The sequence below is a fragment of the Meleagris gallopavo genome, chromosome 5, assembly GCF_905368555.1.
Source record: "Meleagris gallopavo chromosome 5, MGAL_WU_HG_1.1, whole genome shotgun sequence".
Classification (NCBI taxonomy): Eukaryota; Metazoa; Chordata; class Aves; order Galliformes; family Phasianidae; genus Meleagris; species Meleagris gallopavo.
In genome coordinates, this window is record NC_139408.1 from 25,656,675 (window position 1) to 25,676,961 (window position 20,287).

The 20,287-nt window shown below is 39.6% G+C and overlaps 1 protein-coding gene and 1 long non-coding RNA gene across 6 annotated transcripts in view; one reads left to right on the forward strand and one right to left on the reverse strand.

Moving 5' to 3' along the window:
• Positions 1-368: 368 nt before the first annotated feature.
• Positions 369-11,561, reverse strand: LOC146544291 (uncharacterized). The gene is made up of 3 exons (XR_014883527.1): positions 10,879-11,561; positions 9,573-9,703; positions 369-4,490 (listed from the first exon to the last, which is right to left on the reverse strand). It is a non-coding gene; the product is annotated as an uncharacterized LOC146544291 (long non-coding RNA).
• MIDEAS (mitotic deacetylase associated SANT domain protein) overlaps positions 10,480-20,287 on the forward strand; it is an 82,438-nt gene continuing 72,630 nt past the window's right edge. For all 5 annotated transcript variants that reach the window (XR_014883523.1, XR_014883524.1, XR_014883525.1 and 2 more), the window contains exon 1: positions 10,480-10,927. The gene's annotated coding sequence lies outside the window, so the exon portion shown is untranslated. The remainder of the gene's footprint in view (positions 10,928-20,287) is intronic.

Below are 20,287 nucleotides of genomic sequence, written 5' to 3' on the forward strand. Positions count from 1 at the left end.
TAAGTCAACCTGGGTTTCATTGTTTTAAATTCAATCAGAGATGGGGCAGAGGTGAAACTGGGGATGTGGTTATGCTGGAAGATGGCTGTGGTCCTTGCTGACAAGCTATTGCTGAGCACCCAGATCAGGAATGTCATTCATTTGAGTTTGGCCCTTGTTTCATCTCACAGACGTTCTCCGAGATTCAAGGCTGTCTCTGGATAAAAAGGAAAGAAAACTATTTAGCTTCCGAAATCCCAGCTCTTACCTGTTTCAGAGTGGTTAAGATAATATTCCTAACAGTTTTAGTGAAGTCAGTATCAACAGTATCAAGTAGAATTCAAAAATCAAACTATAGAGGTTTTTTTCTTCAAAACAATCTGGCTGTGAATCCTCTTTTTGTCTGTTTAATCTGCCCTTAACATGGAAAAAGAAAACCTTCCACCCAAACTGTGAACTTAATTGCTTTTTAAGCACCAGGTAATCCTATTAATTTCCCTTGGATCTTGGATCATACTGGTAAGAGTATGTAAAAATAATTTGCTTTTACACGTTTCATTGTTCACAGGTAATTTATAATGTTCTTGTTAATTGGTGTCACTAAAGTAGGTAGTAGATGAATAATACAGCTGTTGCTTATGTAGTTGAAGTTTTGGCCATCAAAATCCCCTGGGATATGTGTAAGCTCTGTGTGACACCAGACTCCTCAGCCTGTATGTGCAGGCAGCAAAGGTGCCTATGAAGGCCTTGGTTTCTTTTTACCATCTTTGATACCATGTTGCTGTAGCATTCCATTTCCTGGCTTTTTTAGAGGGCAGCTCCTTAGCTGTTGGTATTGTTTGTTTGTTTTAATAACCATTAATAATTAAATTATAACAATTCTGCCCAAAAAAAAAAAAAAAAAAAGGATATTACAGCAGTACTGCCCCAGCGGTGCAGGTGATGAGTCAAGACTGTGATGTGATGGTAAATAGGAGTTGCATCACCAGAGCAGACTCTCCAAAGCACATGGATACATATTCTTGCTAGAACATCTAGCAGCTAAACAGGCCTGGGGAAGACAGGAGGGAGAGCAAGGGCTGCACAGGGAACATATCTTTGATGGATTTTTGTGAATAAGAGCAATTGATTGGATTTTCACTCAAATCTGACAAAATTTAAATATTTTTTTGGTTTAATGAGTCTCTTACACAATGTGAAAATGTGGAAGCATTTTTCCAAAAGTAGAGAAAGTTAGAGAAATATTTTCAAATGTTTTTTTTTCAGAGACACTGATGAAAGTTTGCTGAAGGTGTCTGGATGGAAGGTGGGCCTTCTCCATTAAAAAACAAACAAAGAAAAACTTTTATGGAAGAGAACTTATTGAGTGATATATTTGTGTTCTACTGTAACAAAACCACTTTGCTTGTCATACTGATTCTAAGGCAGTATTTCAGGCTGCATTAAGAAAGAATTATTGTAAAAAATATATATATATCTGATAGATTTGATGTTTGAGATTTTTCTGAACTGCTTGCTTACGAGCCTTCAATTAAAGTTCTTGTCCTTGTTACCAATCCCAAAGGACAATGAGAACGTTCCTTGTTCATTTGATGCAATGCCAACCAACAGCCCGAAGTGCTTCTGAGTGTCATTTGAGCTAACTCACATATCTTTGTATGTAATGCATTAGGAGATCTCAGATGATTCATTCTGCCAGCTAAGCTGTGGGTGCAACAACTTCAGAAGAGAACAAAAACATCTTATGCTATTACAGCCATTTGTAGTGACTATTTGAGTCTGCGTAGTAATCTCATTTGTGAGCTAAAAAGAAACAATTCAAGCCAAGGTCAAACTGAGCTCTTTATCTGACTTGATATCAGTGACATATCATGCTGTACAGTGCAGTTTGAGGGTGATTTGTGAGCAGCTCTGCTCACCGTTGGCCAGAAAAATGTCAGAAAGGGTAGACAGTTGGGGAAAGCAAGCTATCATCCAACTTGGGTTATGTTATCTGCTTATCAATTGTCTCTGATTTTGTAGTTTTTATTATACAAGTTCTGTTTTGCGGTAAGAAACAATTCACAGTGGGTCTCAGGTGAACTGAGCATTAGCTCAAGGCAGAGACACTTGTGGGAATGTTTTACAGGTGGTTACTCAGCTGCCTTGTGAGAGTAGTGTCTTCTGTTCGCTAAGTGGGCTTCATCTGTTCAGTGAAATATACAGATAAGTAATTGCCAATGTTAGCAGTAACTGTTTTTTTTTTTTTCACTTGTATTATGCCTGGGAATGCCACAACTCATCTTTCTTTGTCTTCACCTCAGATTTTTCACCTGGGTTCTGACAGGCCAAGGGACATCAGTAGGATCTGGATTTGCTCTGTTGCTTACCATTTCCATGATGCTAGGAAAGCTTTGCTATATAAACAGACCTTTTCATTCAAAACTACTGGTTTTTATTTGTGTTCAAGCAGGAGGCCATCTGCAGAATATCTTGAAGAATGGCATTCATTTTAAGGCAAATAAGTTCTTTTGTTAGTGAAATAAATCCAAAAACTCCTTTGTATTTGTCCTTTGTAATCAAAATATAGGGTTGCAAGGATTTTACGTTTAAGTTGTTAGGTCTGATCTTTCACTGTGGATCTTTAATCCATAAAAATAAGAATATGCTTTTGTTTTTATATGATGATTGCAAAGTAATCACACTAAAGTTTTACTCATAGTTTTGATTCCTCTTCTACATAAGTCTTATTTAATTTTTAAGATAAAAGAAAATACTGAGGTACTTGCTAGAGAAAGTCATTTTCCTATTGCCCTTAATGTGTTCATGACCATTTCTTAAATCCAATCCATAAGTGTCATATAATTACGAATTTGTATATTATTAAATGTGGTGAAGTTTTAGGTTTGTAAAGCTACTTAATATTTATATAAGGCCTGACATTATTGTAGACTAAAACTATCTTATTGTTGTGTGGAATCTTATCAGCATTATGTCTTTTTTTTTAATTGCAGAACAGTTTAGAAAATTAGGAGCTTTTATTTTTAGAACCACGCTGCTACACAAGCATAAACCTCTGTGTAGATTTGTTTCTATTACTCTGCAATAGAGTAATAGATAATTCTATTAACTGTATCTATCAATTATACAACAGAGTTACACTGGTATTCCTTTAGAAATTTACAACCAGTGAGGCACTAATAAATATATATTTATGTGGGGATATTTCATATACTAAGATTCAGTCACATACTTTTGCATCGCAACACAATTATCTTGATTTCTCCAAATTTAATATACAGCATTGCCACTCATCTGGACGTAGAGACACTTTTTAGTTTGTCATATTGCTTTGTGGCTGATTAGAGCTCTGTAAGCCCATGGCTATGCTTTTGAATTTTGGCTGTAGTATTAGTGTGAACATCAGTAACTACAGTTACAAGTGAGGGGGGGGAGTAAGCTGACAAAAGGAGAATAAGACAAGTATGAACAAGGAGGAAAATCGTGAGGAGCAAGCTACTTCAGGAGAAACTTGTGCTAGCATCAAATTTATTCAATGCTGTTTCTGAACAATAATGTTCTGTGAAAGAGGACTACGAAGATTTTTGTAGCCTTGAGGTAACCAAAGACACGTTCTTAAGATAACCAGATCTCTGTGCAAAGCTTCCTTCAGGGCTGCTGAATATTTGTAGAATGCTTCTCACCCATTCATTCAGTGAAAGAATGTTCCCTTCTGGAATGCATTTGGTTGTTATCACTCAATTATTAACATCTTGGATATCAGTAAATCAGCTGTTGTATTCCATTGGCCCGAAAATAAGAATTTGCAAAGATTTTTCACCTGTTTTCTCTGAGAAAAAGAAGAGTGATCAGTAAGCACAACTGGCCTGGAAGGAATTAATGGTGTCAATGAGTGTATTCTATGAAGCACTGCTTGCCCCCTGTTATTATGGTGGTAAAGTATTTTGTTGGATGTGTGACGCTCAGATGACAACTGTTTGACTCTCAGCTAAGCAACTGCAGGATAACAATGTTTTTTTTTTTCTTTTGGAGGCTGATTGACAATTGGTAACTGACAGGTCTGAGTCAATTAAGTGATACTTGCTTGTGTGATAGCTTATACCATGTTTTATTTGGTGCAACTGGTTGGCAGCAGTTAAGATGCTGTCTGTGTGTAGCTGAGCTCTGTGTCAGATAACCTACTGCTCAGCCACTCTATGTTTTTCAAGCCAAGCTTTCACTAATCTTAATAAAACCCAACAAGCCTGCTTTCTAAGTACTTTTTGTAGTATTGGAAGATGCCTCTCTGTATATGAAGAAAGAGCGAAGAAACTAATTCTGCTGTAAACCAACAGGTACATTTAGTTAGAATGAGCGGTGGTCTTGCTTGGTATTTCAGTACTATTTTCCAGTTGTTGCCTTCACAGATCACATGTATTCCTCTCTGTTCTTCTGCAGATCTCTTACTTTAGCTCCTTGCAGTTGCCTTTTCTCTCTCAGTTCTCTGTGGCTTTAAGGAGCTGGAGAAGGACCTGCAAGAGTAGGGGTAATATAAAAGAGAAGTACGGATTTGCAAAGAGGGAAAGGTACTGCTAAGTTTGTGAGTAGGGAACAGTTTGAAGAGTGTGTAGAAAATGGCTAGTAAAAGCAAAATGACTGAGATGTATTGATAAAATACATCACTACCTGTTGAAACTTCTGCTCCCTGTTTTTAAATTCAGACTAGCAATTTTGCAACAGACATGAAGATGTTTGTTGATGCTTTATTAGTGTATTTCTTGTACCTTAAATGCATAGTGGATAATATATCTGCATATATGCTTGGGAAGTTTTCTTGCCTACAAATACCACATCTTAGCTAGGGATTTTCCTTCTGTAGATATTGCACAACAGCTCTTGTTGTACTCTGTACTTTGAATGTGAGTCTTTTTAAGATTTCCACTCATGAGGGAGAAAAAGAGAGAAAAGGAGAAAGAGGGCAGAGAAAAGGAGTAGAAGGTGGGGGAAAAAATCATACTAACTTTTACACTGACCAACTTATAAAGAGAAACTAAACCTATTCTATGTATTATCAAACACGCTGTACTTTATAACAGAATTAAAAGTACAGGAGGGCACAAATTGACATTGGAATGCAGCTTAGAGGAGTGACAAAATTAATCTGGGGTATAGGTATGACAATGATATAACTTCCTTGTGAATTTTAAAAGAATAAAAACTGTGCAGCAATCTACCAACTACATTGCAGTGTAACTGTGGTGGCAGAAAACCTCTGCACATCTGATTTGCACAGATGTCAGCTGCCAGTACAAGCAAGCGTGCAGAGTCAGGAAAGAGGGATTAAAAAGCAGAGGGATAGGTTGGGTCATCAAGGTCAAGGTGCATAATCACCTGGTTCCACATTGCCCTCACTATTTGGAACATATTTGTTGTGTAAGTCTTACTTACACATGTTGATATCTGCCATTGTGATGGATTTACATCCTCTTCCCCTTATATAATTTTCTTATGGAATGGAATAGGAATGGAATCCCCATTGAACAGAGCACTATATGCTACATATGGGATGATTGCTTTCCGATTTCCCCCTTGCTCCTGTATTTATACTGCATATGTTTTAGTTTAAGTGCAATGGCACTGAGTCATTGTGGCTACAGTGACATTACAGTTGGTTTGGGCTGAAAGCTTCTTGAATGGTTGTCAGTGTCAAATTATTTGAAGTGAGCTTTAGACTGGTATATCAGCTGCTGGAGCTCAGAAGTTTCCTACTGATGTTCTCCAGAAGAACTGTCTTTAAGGATGCATATCTATATATGTACATATATTTACACCTACGTATGTGTTTCTGAATTGTACATTAAATGTATGCACAGCAGGAAGATTTTTATGTGCTAAGCAAATTTAACAGTGAGTTTTGTTTTTAATAATGTCAAAAGTGCTGATAATACTTGCTTTTGTGGGCATAGAATTTTATATTTGTAAAGGAAAGTCTACCTCATAATTACTAATTAGACTTTATTTCTGTTATTACCCTGAGCTCAGTCAGGCTGTGAATATTAGTTCTCAGCATTTATTTTCTCCTTGCTTTGTTGTTGTTGGGTCCCTAAGCACATCTTCAGTTCTGAGAGCTTCTAGCAGTTGTCTGGCTGTACTCCAAGCCAATTTTAATACATCTAGTCGTCTTGAGAGGAAAAGGGTAGAAGAAGCCTTAGTGGAAGTTACCCACCAAATTAAGCCTTGAGGTTGGCTTCTGTCATATTTGCTCGAGAACTGCTTTACATTCTTGCAAGCGGCCTGCCTGAGTGACATTGCAGCTGCATCGCAGCCATGTCTGGCCCTTGAACCTGACTCTGAAGCACACATCTTCTCCAAGTGTTTTTTTTCTCAGTTGTAAACAGTGACTAATGTTACCACATATTATTGTTTTTAAGAGGAAAGTATGTGAGATTCTAGGAAAAGTGACAGTAAATGTAGAAAGGACTGCAAAATATTTAAGGCTACATAACCTAGGAAGAAAGTTTTGTCGCTTCTGATTTTCAGCATGCCATACGAGTTCATACTTCATAAGTTCTTAAACTCTATTTCTAAATCTGGTGTCTGAGCTTCATTTAGAGTTCAAGCAATGTGAATAACTTCTTTACATGTGGTTTCTTTTCTAAACCACAGTGTCCCTCCTTTTCCCTCATGTAGCAAAGTCTTATTCTGGTTCTCAGGGAGACAGCTTGTGATACTTAGTATTTACACACACACTCTGTAAACATGCACACTTTTCACTAAACAAATGAAAGAAGCTGATTTTTTGCTCTAGTAAAGCAAACCCAGTGTTTTAATTTTAAACTCAGATGTGGAGTGTATGCGAGAATATTTTTTTCTTACTGCAAACTCAAAAAAAAAAAAAACTTTCTCTACAAACTTTCTATATTATTGCATCAAATTTTTCATGAGAATTTGTTCCCTAGAATATTTCAAAGGTAGTATTTCTCTTCTGTGAGATAAAGGGATTTGTCTCTTCAATGATAGAACTACTTTTGGAAGGGATTTGGGGATGTCTCCAGTTCAACCACATGCTCGGAGCATGGTCAGCACTGAATTCAGACCAAATTGTGCAGGGCTTTTATGTGTCCAGTCAGGTGCTGGAAACTTGAAAGAAAGGAAGTTACTTGCGTTCCACAATCTCTTGTGGTAACCTGCTGCACTGCTTCATTATCTTCACAAGCTGATTAGAATTGCCACTGTTTCAAAATTTAACTATTGTCTTTCTCCCATGCAATAAAGAGCCTGACTGTACCTCTTCCTCTACGCTGTGTATGAAAAGATCTAGTCTTGTAGATATTGGAAGGCTGCTATTAAGTCTTATCTGCCTGCTTTCTTTACACACTTGGCCAGCTCAGTTCTCTCATCCACATGGGATTTCTGCTGCAGCACCTGTCTGTCCTGAACCTTTACTGTTGAGAAACTTGAGAAACATATTTCTTAAACTGGGTGCTCAAAACTGGAATCAGAATTCCAGATGCAGATGTCAATTAAAGAGAATGACCATTTCCCTTGTTCTAGCTCTGCTTTGGGCTGTTTTTCCAGCCCAGATTGCTGTTAGCCTTCACTGCAGGCTCGTTTTTACTCCACTGCCCACCAGGAGCCCCAGATCCTCTTCAGAGGAGCTGAGTGACCGTCTGTCCCAGCCTGTGCAACAGCAAAGGTTTAGTCTGGCCAAAGTGCAGGGTTTTGCACTGCATTGAGCTTTCTGTGCTTCCAATTAGTCCATTTCTCTAGTTTGCCAAGAGGCAGCCCGGCCCTCTAATTGAGTATACTTGTGAGATAATCACTGCAGTTATTTTTTACTGGTTTAGCCTTTTTTTATTATTTATTTGTTTTGTTTTGTTTTTTAAGAAAAATATTGCATCCAATGTAAATTTCAGAGAAATTTTCAAAATGACTGAGGTGTTTTATTGGTATATAAAGCTTCATTTACAAAGAGTGCAATTATTTTATAATTAGCTTATTAATGTTCAGGGCTTTCATTTAATAACTTTTCAGGAAGAACTGATAGCTCTATATGGTGTCCCTTAGTGCTGCAGCACGTCTAAAGTGGAACAAGAAGAGGACCGAACTCCATCTCTGCTCTGACTTGGAGAAAAGAGTGCCACCTGCTGAGCGGATGAGCCAGTTTTGCAAACACAAGTATGTAAAGCAGTCTTTAATCCAAATTCTGACTCAGTGCAATGTAGTTTTTTAATGATATGAGTCGATGTTGTTACAGCACAAGATGTGTCTGTACAAGACAAGAAGACATCTAATCTCCTGATTTAATGTAGTAATAAAATAATGTCATACCAGGAAATGTGTATGCATTAAATTTTGTTCCTGTTAAATTGATAGAAGTGCAGCCTGCACACACATCTTGGCATATACAGATAAAAGAGATAAGGAGAAAAAAAGGCACATAGCAAAAGCTGCTAGTGCAAGGAAGAAACAGTGGCAGGTTCTGGAGATGTGAAGACTACACAGTACGGAGGAAAATAACAAAGAGTGTGTAATAGTAGAATCTTTACAGAACACTTCATAAAACTGTTTATTGCTCACAAAATATTCTTTGTTCCACGGTGTCTTTGAAATATGATTCTTCTACTGTGGATATATAAGCTGGCTGGTGTCCCTACAGGCCTGTCTAGTCTTAACCTTCTTGGAATGTTTAGGAAGAAGCACAATCCCTTTCTGGAAATTTTGCACCTTGCTGTGTCTTTCAGCTTTGATCTGACTGTTACTATGTTGCCTTTGGAGTAAAGAATAGATTGTTATCTACCTTATATATAATTTAGAAGACAAAGGACAATATTGTTAAGATGCCTCCTAGACAAGGATAAAAAGCATACTCCCTACTCTGTGCAACCTTAGCATCTGTAGCCAGATGGTGATGTTTCTGCCATTGTCTCTTGCTTTTATGTGATTGTGTTGTGAAACATGAGACACTGCTCATCATTTCACTTCCCAAACTCCAAGCAGGTGAAGTATGATACGCATCTGTTCTGGCTGGAAGGAAGGGCTACACTTCACTGTTACAACACTATGATTTACAGTCACAGCAGACTTTCCCCCCTCCACGCACACACAGTAGAAGCTGACATAAGCGGTTTCAATGTTATCAATATATGATGTGCTTCATGGAGAACATTGATTGCCCGCTATTTCATAACAGAGGAGGTAACTCCAGATTATGGAATGTGTCTTTTTAGTCTTATTTAGGGCAAATTAAATTAGTTGGTTGTATTCCTTTGACTTCGGTTTTTGTCATTATGCGTTCATGTATTTAAGTTTATATATTAGACAATTTGTGAGCACTTTTGAACATTTTTTCTATAGTGATTCATTGAGTTATTAATCTACAGCTCCAATTTGTCGATGGTCTTTGAAGAGTAAATGTTTTAACGGGAGCAGATTTTTCCTTGAATGTTTTATTAAGCCAGTGTTACGTTAAATGATATCTTCAGTTGTGAAAGAAAGAAAAATGCTTTACCGAAAGTACCTCTGGCTGCTGTTTTGCTCCTCACTTCCACGTCCCACTGTTATTCTCTATTCTGCGGCAGGAAAAGACTGGGTGTGGTAATTAAACTACTGACCTGGGACTCATCGGACAAACCCAGCTATGCATCAGATACGCTTCATAGTCATGGGTAAGTTGCTTCTCTGGGCACCTTTTTCCATGCATCTTGAGCTTCCCTGGTGAAAAGTTCTGCACAGCAGCCAGGAACTGTTGTGAAAGAAATGCCAACTAGTATCCTCTACAGAAACTGTTTGTGTATTTCGCTCTATAAAGCAATGGGTGGTAGAAGTGAGATTGCCCTGCTGGTCTGAAAAAAACGCTATGCCAGCCTGCAGGTGCTGAATGATCCCAGCCTGGAAGAAGGTAAACACGGCTACGTGCACGCTGGGAGGGAAAGGTTTGCCGTTTTCATGCTGCTTGGCACATTCCACTGAATAAGAGTCTAATCTTCGAATGCTGACCTAAATGTTATTTTATATTCTGCAAGTTTTCCTGATTGCTAATGAACTCAAGTATCCGTATCCGTGACAGTCTACAGGGGGAGCAATGACGAAGCAGCTGCTTTATTTCCTGCCTTAAGAGGAGCAGAGTGTCTGCATTTGCCAGCTCGCTGTTTATTTTCAGACCAACGCAACAGAGGAAGCCATATTCCAGCAGACGAGCTGAACACTTTTAGAAACCTCAGCAGTATTGCAGTAAATGTTCGACTTAGAAATAATTTTAATTTTTTTTTTTTTTTGGTAAAACTAAATTTCAGGAATGTGCTAAAGCAGCCAGCAGCATAGATGTTACAAATCCTTTCTCCCTTCCTTGTTTTTCCCCTTTTACAGCTCCTTCTGAAGAAGGAGAAAAATGACCAAAAAAGGGGAAACGGAATAACACGTTATTTCTGCTACGAATGGTTTCTGAAAAAACAAAGCCCTTTTAGGGATCTTTGCACGCTTGCTTGTACTTTCCACCGGGAGAGGGGCCGCGAAGCCCGACGGCGCTGGGGCGGGCTGGCGCTGAACTCAGGGCACGGAGCCTGCACGCTCTACCAGGTGTGAGCACGGCAGCGCCGTGCACGCCAGGCTTCCGAATCAGTGCTGCGTGCTCGCTCCTCGCTCTCGGGGATTCCCCTCCTTCCCCGCTCGGAGGAGGGGCAGGGCCCGGCCGCTGCCAGAACCGAGTGAAATGCCGGCGGGAGCCGCGCTGCGGCTGCGAGGGAGGAGGAGGGCGGGAGGAGGAGGAGTTGAGGAGCCCGGGCCCGGGAGCCTCCCCGCTTACCGCACTAGGAAGTGACGCTTTCCCTGAGTCCCGGAGAGAAAGAAACAAAGTTTTTTGGTGGGTTTTTTTTTTTTCCGCTTTTTCTCTTTCTCGGTGGTCTTTCCTTCCGTGCTTACCCTTTGCAATCTGCAGCCCCGGAGGCCTCCACCGTACCTCGCAGCGCAGGTGAGGAAGCACGTTTCGTTCCCTCTCCTGCTTTCCGCGGGTTTATTTTCTTCGCACGAGTTGCTTCCGTTCTCCTGCCATTTTGGAGAGGGGGTGCTTCTCCCGGGGCTTTAATCTTGGGGTGCCGAGCTCTGGCTGCAGGCCGAGCTGCACGGGTACCTGTGGCGCCGCCGGGGCCGCGCAGCTCCGCGGGGCCGAGGCCGGGACGGCCGAGCCGGCTCTGCCGGGCCGCCCGCTGCGGAGGTCCGCGCTCGGGCGCCGAGCCGCTCGTCTTTCCCTTATGGGAGCTTCGCGGGCGCTCGGGGGGCCGCTCCGCCGCCCGGCTGCAGCGGCGCGCAGAGGATGCGTCTGCGGCTGGGTGAGCCCTTCCGCGCGCGTGGGGTTGCTCGGGCGGGCGGGCGGCTTCGGGCTTCCCTTTCTGGCTCCGTGTCGGAGCTGGGGCGGCTCCGGGGGCTCCGGGTACGGCACCGAGACTCGGGGCGCTCGGTAAGGCGCGGTGGCTCGCCGCGTGCGCGGATTGTGTTTCTCTGCTGGGATTTATGCGACGGAGGGGGTGGGGAGGAATTTATTAGATAATTTCTGAAAATCCCGTGCCCCAAACGTACGGCTTTTTCTCTCTGGCAGCAACTGAAAAGGACTGATTCTTTGCAGTTTACCAGTCAGAGCTGACAATACACCCACGCACGTATGTGTCTTATATAATACTTACGGTTTTTTTGCCAGGCATAAGCGAGGTTTATTTTTGGTTTCTAAAGTCTTGTGTGATTGCAGCCTTCAGAATTCAAGAAATATTCTCTTTGCTTGACAGAGATTCAACTTGGCAGCCTCTTTAAAACAAATAAATCATCATGGCTGTTACCAGAAAGAAGCTGTTTTCCTCCTGAGTTTGAGTGTGGTGAAAGGGCTGTCTGGAGTGAGCACAGGCAGTCAGGGGAGGGAAAGAGCGAAACGAAATGTCCTAATGCAGAGACTGGCATTAGGTTGTTTGGAGGGCGAGACTGCAGTTCCAGGCAGCAACAGCAGCAGCTTTATGACTGTGTGTAATTACAGAGTGATTGCATAGAACAGAATTGTTGGAACGAATACGTATGCATAGGCCATTGTGCCAGATTTCTGTACTGAACAAAACGTAGATTTGCATTGCGAATGCTAAATTGAGAATCTATTTTGTAATGAACTGCCATGTTCCTCTTAGACTTCGCTGAAGAATTAGAAAGGGAGAAAAGGAGAAGTGGAGTGAGGCCGATCGTAGAAGTCACAGCTCTGAAACACTCAGCAGAATCGCCACCTGTAGTGCTTGCAGTCTCAGGGGACACCAACAAGCTGGTTGAATCTGTGGGTTTGCTTTTCTGAAGTGATTATGCAGAAAGTGAAAATCAGTCACTTGCCAGTAGTCCTGCAGGTTTTGTGTAATTCCTGATGTCATCTTTTTTCTTGTTTGCTGGTGTGGGGAAAAAAAACCTCTGTGCTGAGTTCAGCTGTCTTGTGTGGAAATGGAGAGAAGAGCATTGAGGAGAGTTTTTGTGTCAGACCACAAAAAATCATGAGGTTGAAAGCAAAGCTAGACTGAACATAAGTTCTGAACATGCTGTTTCAACTTAAGCGGTTTTTAAAGAAGAGTTGCATATTGCTTAGTGATCCTGCTGGCAGTGAAAGCTGATAGATAGGACAAGATGTTGGGAGTGTGCCACAAACTCTGCAGAAGCAAGATTTTGACTGAGGCTTTGAAAGATCATCAAAATGATGGGCAATGTCATTGCGGATTCAAATAAGAGTACCTAAGATTGGTTTTTCAGAGGTAATGATTACCTGTAATTTCCATCAGTTTAATTTTGTCTTGGAAATCCTTGGAATTTGTGTAACTGTGTAATCTGATCCAAAAGATTTCAGATCTGGTATTCAGAATTTGCCTTTCCAGGATTAGAGAAGGTTTTCTGAAAATGTTGTCTTTAACAGTCATTGCTGAGGAGGTAATGAATGTTGGGAAGGCTTGTTTTGAGCCCTGTGATGGAAAGTACTATAAAAAATGGAAAGTTGCTTTAAAATTCCTTGGTATTCCATTAGAACATGCTATTTCAGTTAAACACACAGATTGTCTTACTGTTGTTAGTTTCCCCAGACTGCCAACTAAATGCTTTGTGTAAAATATATGTAACTTTGCTAATGAAGAATATAATGATGTGCTGAAGCTGTTTGTTTTGCATTGCTGGTTTTTTTCTTCTCTCTAGCATGTGGCTAATTAACTACAACACTGGACTGATCGCTTGACAAATTCAGTTCCGTAATGATCCTTCTGTAACTTTAATGGGATGCTTTATTTTAATACAAAACAAGCAAATAACAAATATCTTTTAACCTTTCCATTACTACGGCGTTCTGTTTGTAGATTTTTCTTTGTATTGTTCTTCATGTCCTGACTGGCTCTATATGTATGTAATCCTTGATGTTCTAACATCGATGGCTTCTGGGGAAAACTCAGAGTTGTGCTTAAGTATTCCTTAAATCATTTGTGGTAGTGGTGCAATTCAGTCATTCCTTATGTTAGCTTTTGCTTTCCCCAGTTACGTGGTTTGAGAAAATATTTCCGGCCAGGATTCTTTGGACTTGTATACAAATGAGGAGATAACTTTTACATGTGTGAGTTGTCCTGTGGTACTCTGGGGAATTAGTCATAGACATATGTTTATTTCCTATTTGCAAAAAGAAGCTTAGCCATGCTAACCTTTACACGACCAAGGTGCATGAGAATAGTGGTGATATGAAATGATGAGGTCTGCAGCACAGTAAGAGCCTTCCAAGAGCCTACGTGCTCATTCCAGAGGTGAGTTTATGCTTCTGCATTTTCATTCTTGTTGTCACCCATATGTGGTAGCTGCAGAACTGCAGATGTTTTCGAGTCTATGATGTTATTCCATCAAGCTACCAGGCAGTCCTTCAAGGTGCCTCAGTGGAGGGCCTCTACCACTCATTGGAAGCAGCCGTCTTGGGGATGGGAGTAGCGGGTGTGGTGAAAGGGAAGGGGCTCAGAATGCAGGGAGACAAATGGCTACTGTGAATCAGAATGATGATCTGTCTAGCCTGTGCTCCTGTCTCCAAAGGTAAGAGGGATTACTATGTATTTCAGCAATTCTTGGAGAATTTCTACTCAGGAAACTCGTCTGGTGTTCTTTTAATCTTAGGTAAGTATTTAGCAGTTGCTTTTGTGACCTACTGATCAAATCATGGATTTAGGATATTGAGAGGACTCATATTAGGGATAAGACATTACTGGTTTTTGTTGAGGGAAGAAAAAAATAAGGCATTGGATGACGTCTTAGTATTGGTTACATTAAATTATAGCTTATGCTAAAACCAAGTGCTGTAAGTGTGCATATTGTTTCCAGTGCAGTTGTATGCCAAGTGACATAAAAGGAGAGAGAAACTACTCAGTGTTCATCATACAGAACATTGGTGGGGGCAGAAGGCAAGCATTCAAGTTTTGCAAGACATGTCCAGAAAGCTGGCAAATTCTGGCACGGGCAAGCCGAGGCTAATGAGTCAGCTTCCAAATGGAAGACTTGTCATTGAGCAATTTGTAAATGGGAAGGACGTGCTGCTAATTCAAGGAAATATCATCCTTAGCACCTCCCCTAATAATTGGAATAGAGTGGCACAGAGCTATCTGTCAGAGGGGAGTTGTTCGTGCTTGAATCATGTGTTCTCTCTGGTGCGATTTCAGCATTCAGACCAACAAACCCATGTCGTGATGTGTAGATCCATGAAAGAGGTGATTGCTCAAGCAATAATTTAAGTCTTTGCATTGCATGCCAGCAGCTTGCATGCCGTGTGAAAGATCCTTGGCAGCTACAGCAGCTCCCTGTGCACAAATGGCATGTGTTTCCAGCGCTAGGCCGCTCAATAGGTGCTGTGCAACATTTTGCATAACTTCTGTTTCAAATGATCTCCAACTGTAGCCCTTTTACAGTGCTCTGCTGAGCAACTCAGGCAGCTGAAAAATATACAAACTGTTACGAGAAAAAACTATGTACTTCTCACTGGAAAAAATGTGAGTGCATGCTTCTGGCCAGGAGCCAACATTCAAGTATTCAGGAGCAAATGAGCAAATGGGGATGCAGGAATAAATGTTGTGATTTAATTATTTACTTTTCTGTATTGATGCTTTTTATCAAGTTTGGTGCAACTTACAACCACTTCATTTCCAGGCCCAAATTAATATGATCCACTATATAATGGCATGGAATATATTCAGATAGATGTTCCTTGAAATTTATATCTTTAAAAAATCGTTGTTCATTTTAAGGACAGATTACACGAGTGCATCTTGTTGCATTGATAGCTGCTATTAATTAAGAAGTTAAAAACTGGGAAAAAACAAAATTTGAAGGGGGTAGGAAAGTGGTTAGTATTTTTATTTATTTATTTAACAGCATCTTGACAGGTCTGCAGGAAAACATGGAACAACACTTTTTCTTGTAGTCTTTAGCATTTGAGAAACTGCAATTTTCAATATCGTTTGACTTAAGTATTGGTGAAGATTAAAACAAGTTAAATGCCATTAATGAAGCAGTGAACTGAGAAACAGTTCTGATACGTTTTCTCACTTTATCTTACTGATTTGTTACACGTCCAGCATTAGCATGCAAAGAAAAAGCAATTGGAATCAAGTCAGTATTCGGACCTTACTTCTTTGCTATATATACTATCTTCGCACATGAAAATTGGTCCTCAATTCCTTGGCCTTCCCCTGCACTATTAGGAGAGGCTATAATATATATATAGAGAGAGAGATATATCCTCTTTGTCATATTTGTTTCGGGAAGATAAATTATTTGTTTGTGTATTTATGTATGCACACAAACTGTTTATATACATTCTTAAATCTCTCATCATCTTATAACTCAGTTTTCCTGAGAACAGATATTTCTTTTTCCCGTGGTGTTGGAGAGAATGGTTGGTAAAGAAAAGCTGTTCTTTTAATCTTGACTATCTTTCTTGTTAATCTTAATTTATTGTTTAATTGTGTTTGGTATTATTACTGCTATAGTGACCAAGACAGGCATTGGTTTTGACTGCAAGGATTGTTCTTGTCTTTTTACCAAGAGCATTTAAGTGAGAAGATTTTAATATACTGGTTTGGCTTTGCAGATTGGATGTGGTGCAGAGTTGTATGGTTAATTCCCAGCTACCAGCTCATCTGCATCACTTCATTGTGGGTAAACTGGAATCTGTTCTCTGAAACTGTGCTGTGTGGGACTAGACCTGCCTGAATGCTTGTCGTCTTGTCTCTGGTGTGCACTGTGATAGTTTCTGAATTCTAAATAATCTCCAAATTGCTTTCTTATAGAATAGTGATGTTGTGTGATTTCAAGCTCTATGTGCTCATAAATGCTTAGGTGTGCAATCTCTGTTATTTCTGTGCATGCTTACGATTCCTTGAGCATCTCCTTTTGGACTCCTACATCTGCCTCTTAGCATAAAGTACATTATTTAGAGTTTTTATAATAATATGAATCAACTGTCCTTGCAGTTTCATAGTATCCTTAACATTTTTGGTTCTTGGTCCTGAATAGGTAACTTCAGATATTGAAAAGTAAAACAAAGAGCCATATGTTAAAAATATCCTTAAGATTTTACTTGAGTTTTTTGTTGTTGGTTGGTTGGTTGTTTTTTTGTTTGTTTGTTTTGGTTTGTTTTTTTTTGGCCATTAGGAATGTCTTATTTTCAGGCTTTGTTTTTTCTTAGGTAATGTATTCTTCATTCTTTCAAGCACTTCCTGAAAGCAAAGTTTGCTTTCATTTGGGAAATTACTATGCTTGGGTGGAGAAGAATTTATGAAGCATTTTTCTATTTTTCAATTGCTTTTATATCATTTCAGTACAAAATCCTGGCACTACCAAATCCCCTGTGAGAAGAAAGAGAGCCACAGCCCTAAGGCATTCTGATTGCCATAATGACAATTTAAAATGCCAAAGATGTTCATATATATGTGAAACTGGCACTAAAAACCGACTGTCCTTATAGTTTAGTTTCATTTCATGGCTTAGAAAATTCCAAGTCGAACTGTTATTGTTGAACCTTTTTTTGTCAAGCCCTGGATGTTATCCTGCACATGCTAAATGTTAGGAATGTTCATAACATAATCTTCATTACATTGAATTAAAATTGTTCATTTATTTGGAATATTTGTTTATTGGAAAGCTATTGATTTTTTTTTTTCCCCACAATTTTTAAAAATATATGTATTTCAAGTACATACATGAATAAATCATGTGGACTTTCTCCGTCAAAATTTGTTCATTATGTTTTAATGGATGTTGAGTTGTTGGGGGAGGAACTTATGAATATACTGTGAATGAAAGCTGGGAATCAAAATGCATTACTGCATTCTTCTTATTATTAGAGTTTTAATTGTCATCCTTGGGCATTTGGAAAGTCTTTTGCACGTAAAGGGTGTTATTGCAGTAAGCAGAGCAAAGTGTTTCATTTGCTTATGGGCTTCATTTTTCTAATTCAATTTCAGTATTTAAGTGATCTTTATTGCTATGATTTTTTAAATATATGTGGGTATATAAAACACATCTTGAAACTTCTTTCCTACTGAAGCATGAGAGCTGTTTGACTCTTTATCTTTTTTGCTGTAGCGCTAATCATTCTTTGGTGAAAGTGAAATATTTCAGCTATGACACTAGCTGACTTTTTGGATATTACGGCAGTTTTTTTTCTTTAGAAAATGTTCTGTAGTAAAATACTCTTTTACTGCTGAAGAATATGGAATTCCTTATGAGCGATTCATTTTAATCTGAATTTGTGATGCAAAAAGAATGAACATTTGACATATTGAGGTAATAAAAACCTAGGAAGATTGGAATGCATGATACTTGCTCTTAGATTATACACTTAAGTGAATAATGGGCTGCCTCACAACCAACTTAATTGAAGTCAGTGCTTCATAATTTTTTCCTTAAAAAAATGAACAAATCTGATCTGAATAAGATTTTAAGTTTTTCATTTGCATAAATTAACATAGCTAGCTTACCATTACAAACAGGAAATTAAGATACAGAGAGCTTTGTTCAGAAAATAAGTAAAATGTAGATTTGAATCCTTGTGCAGTAAAATTTTCTTCTACAGCTGAATGACCGCTTAAGTAATGGCCGCTACTGATAATAAGTTGCACATTGAAAGATTTAGTTTCCTTATTCAGGTAGCCTATCCTGGCATTTCAAGACATGCTAACCTGCCTGCTTGCACATGTGTTCAGGGATGCATGCTTTTTTGTTTGTTTGCCTAAGAGTGACGTAAGCATACATGTATGAAACTGTGCAGCACTGGAAGCAAACAAATGAAAAAAACTCAGGCATGCTTGTCATGAAGGAAGGAGCAAAGCATCCTCCAAAAAAGAGAAAAGAGCATGGTTCAGAGATTGGCCTGCAGGCTGTACTGGTGATTTTTAACAAGTCTGTGGATATCTCCACAAGGCATCTCTGTCAGAGATGTCATTACCTAAGTATGAGAGCGAAGGCAGTGGCCCAAATACTTGCCAACATCAACAATTTCTTGGCCACGTAGATGGGAATAGTTGCTTAAAGAGACAGACAGCTTATCTGATATTTGGAGTTGGTAGTAAAACACCTGTGTTGGCAAGGTGCTGCTTCTTTTGTGCCGACTGTCTCTGGGTTGGATGACGTGTAACAGCAAACAAAAACTCCAGTATTCAAACCGGTTCACATGTGAGTTGGCCAAAAGGCAGAGACGCCATAGATGTTTTCAGCAGCTCTTTGTTGTCTAATGCAAAAAAATGATTTGCTAAGGAGCAAAATGTTCAGGTTTTCTCTAGTCTCCTGCTGAAAATTTGAGCAGAAATCTGCTGATGAATGTTTGCGAGAATAATTCAAATCTTTCTAAGATAGGCTGCTTCTCTTCTTTACATCATGACAGCTAATTAAGATGACTTCTCCTAATTCTCAGGCTTTATGACACAGATAAATTCACAGTTACGCTATTTTTCTTTCGGGTTTTGTGCCACTATGGTTTCACTGCAGCTTTGTGGAGTTTTAATTTGAGTAATATGTAACAAAGGTGTGGACTACACTTAGACCTTTAGGTGAGCTATAGATAACCCTTTTGTTGAAAGCAAATTTGAGGATCTGAACTGTTAGTGAAGTTGCAATCTGTGACTCTGCACAAGTATTTCTTATGGAGGCCTGTTTGCAGGAACACAGCCTGGAAATTGAAGTTAGAGAGTGCTTTCTATTGTATTAATTGGGTTAAAATGTTTAAGAAACAGCAACCATACTCTTGGTAGAAGCCATACTTCTTGGTAGAAGTCCGATGGCTATTATTTAGCCTTTAAAAATCTTGACTAAAATCTTACTCTTGGTCTCTTATCAGCCCAAAGTGCTTTTAGTGTTTTATCTCCTAGTTTAAATAGTGTTAACAACAGGTGACTGGAGGGAGGGGGAAGTGTTTGCATTCGTCATTCCATTGAGACTTTTATCTGTCTGTAGATGCAACAAGGCGCCTGTACTGAAAGCGAAATAGTCAGCAGTGAGGGACATGTACTTGGAACCTAGACGAGCATGCTCTTTGTCCTGACCCAGAGTGCCATTAGGTCTTCCAGTCATAAAATTTGCTGTTTCTAATACATGAGTCTACACATTTACAAGCTGTTAGGCAACTATGAGCGAAGACAGAGTTGAAAGAGAAGGGAAAAACAAACAAACAAACAAAAAAAAAAACCGACAAAAAAAAAACCACACAAAAAAAAAAAACTGGAAAAACAACAAACAAGCAAAAAGCAACCCTGTGTGCAGTGAGGACACACTGTCTGATATTATAGAACATACATTAAAACTGCTTCTAGCTTTCTCCCCTTCTTGCTGCTCTCTCACTGCTGACAGCAGTTTACGTTATTTGTGTCTTGTTATCATCCTTCTTTCAAGGCAGGTAATTGTCCTCCTTATATGCTAACAAAGGCGCTACAGAGCCATGCTCTGACCTTGCAAATAATGGCATAACATCACCGGTAGGGATAGAGGCTCTGCTGACCCAAAGGAGCTAATTGCTTGGGGTTCTTCTGAGGGAAAAGCGTGATGTGGGAATCTGAATTCACAGCTGCTATAGCTGTTCATGTTGTCAGCTACTTTTGTGCAGGGGGTCACACCCCCCTCGAGCCCCCTGTTTGAGAAGAGGTTGTGTTGCTCAGAAAAGGCTATAGGCACTCTCTTTTAAATCCAAGAGTCTGTGCTGTGTGCTGCCAGCAGACAGTGGTACCTAAGCCTTAGATAGTATAGCAGCTCGTTTTCATTCACATGAGTGTTTGCACATAGTTTGCACATGGGCCCTTTTGACTGAACTTTC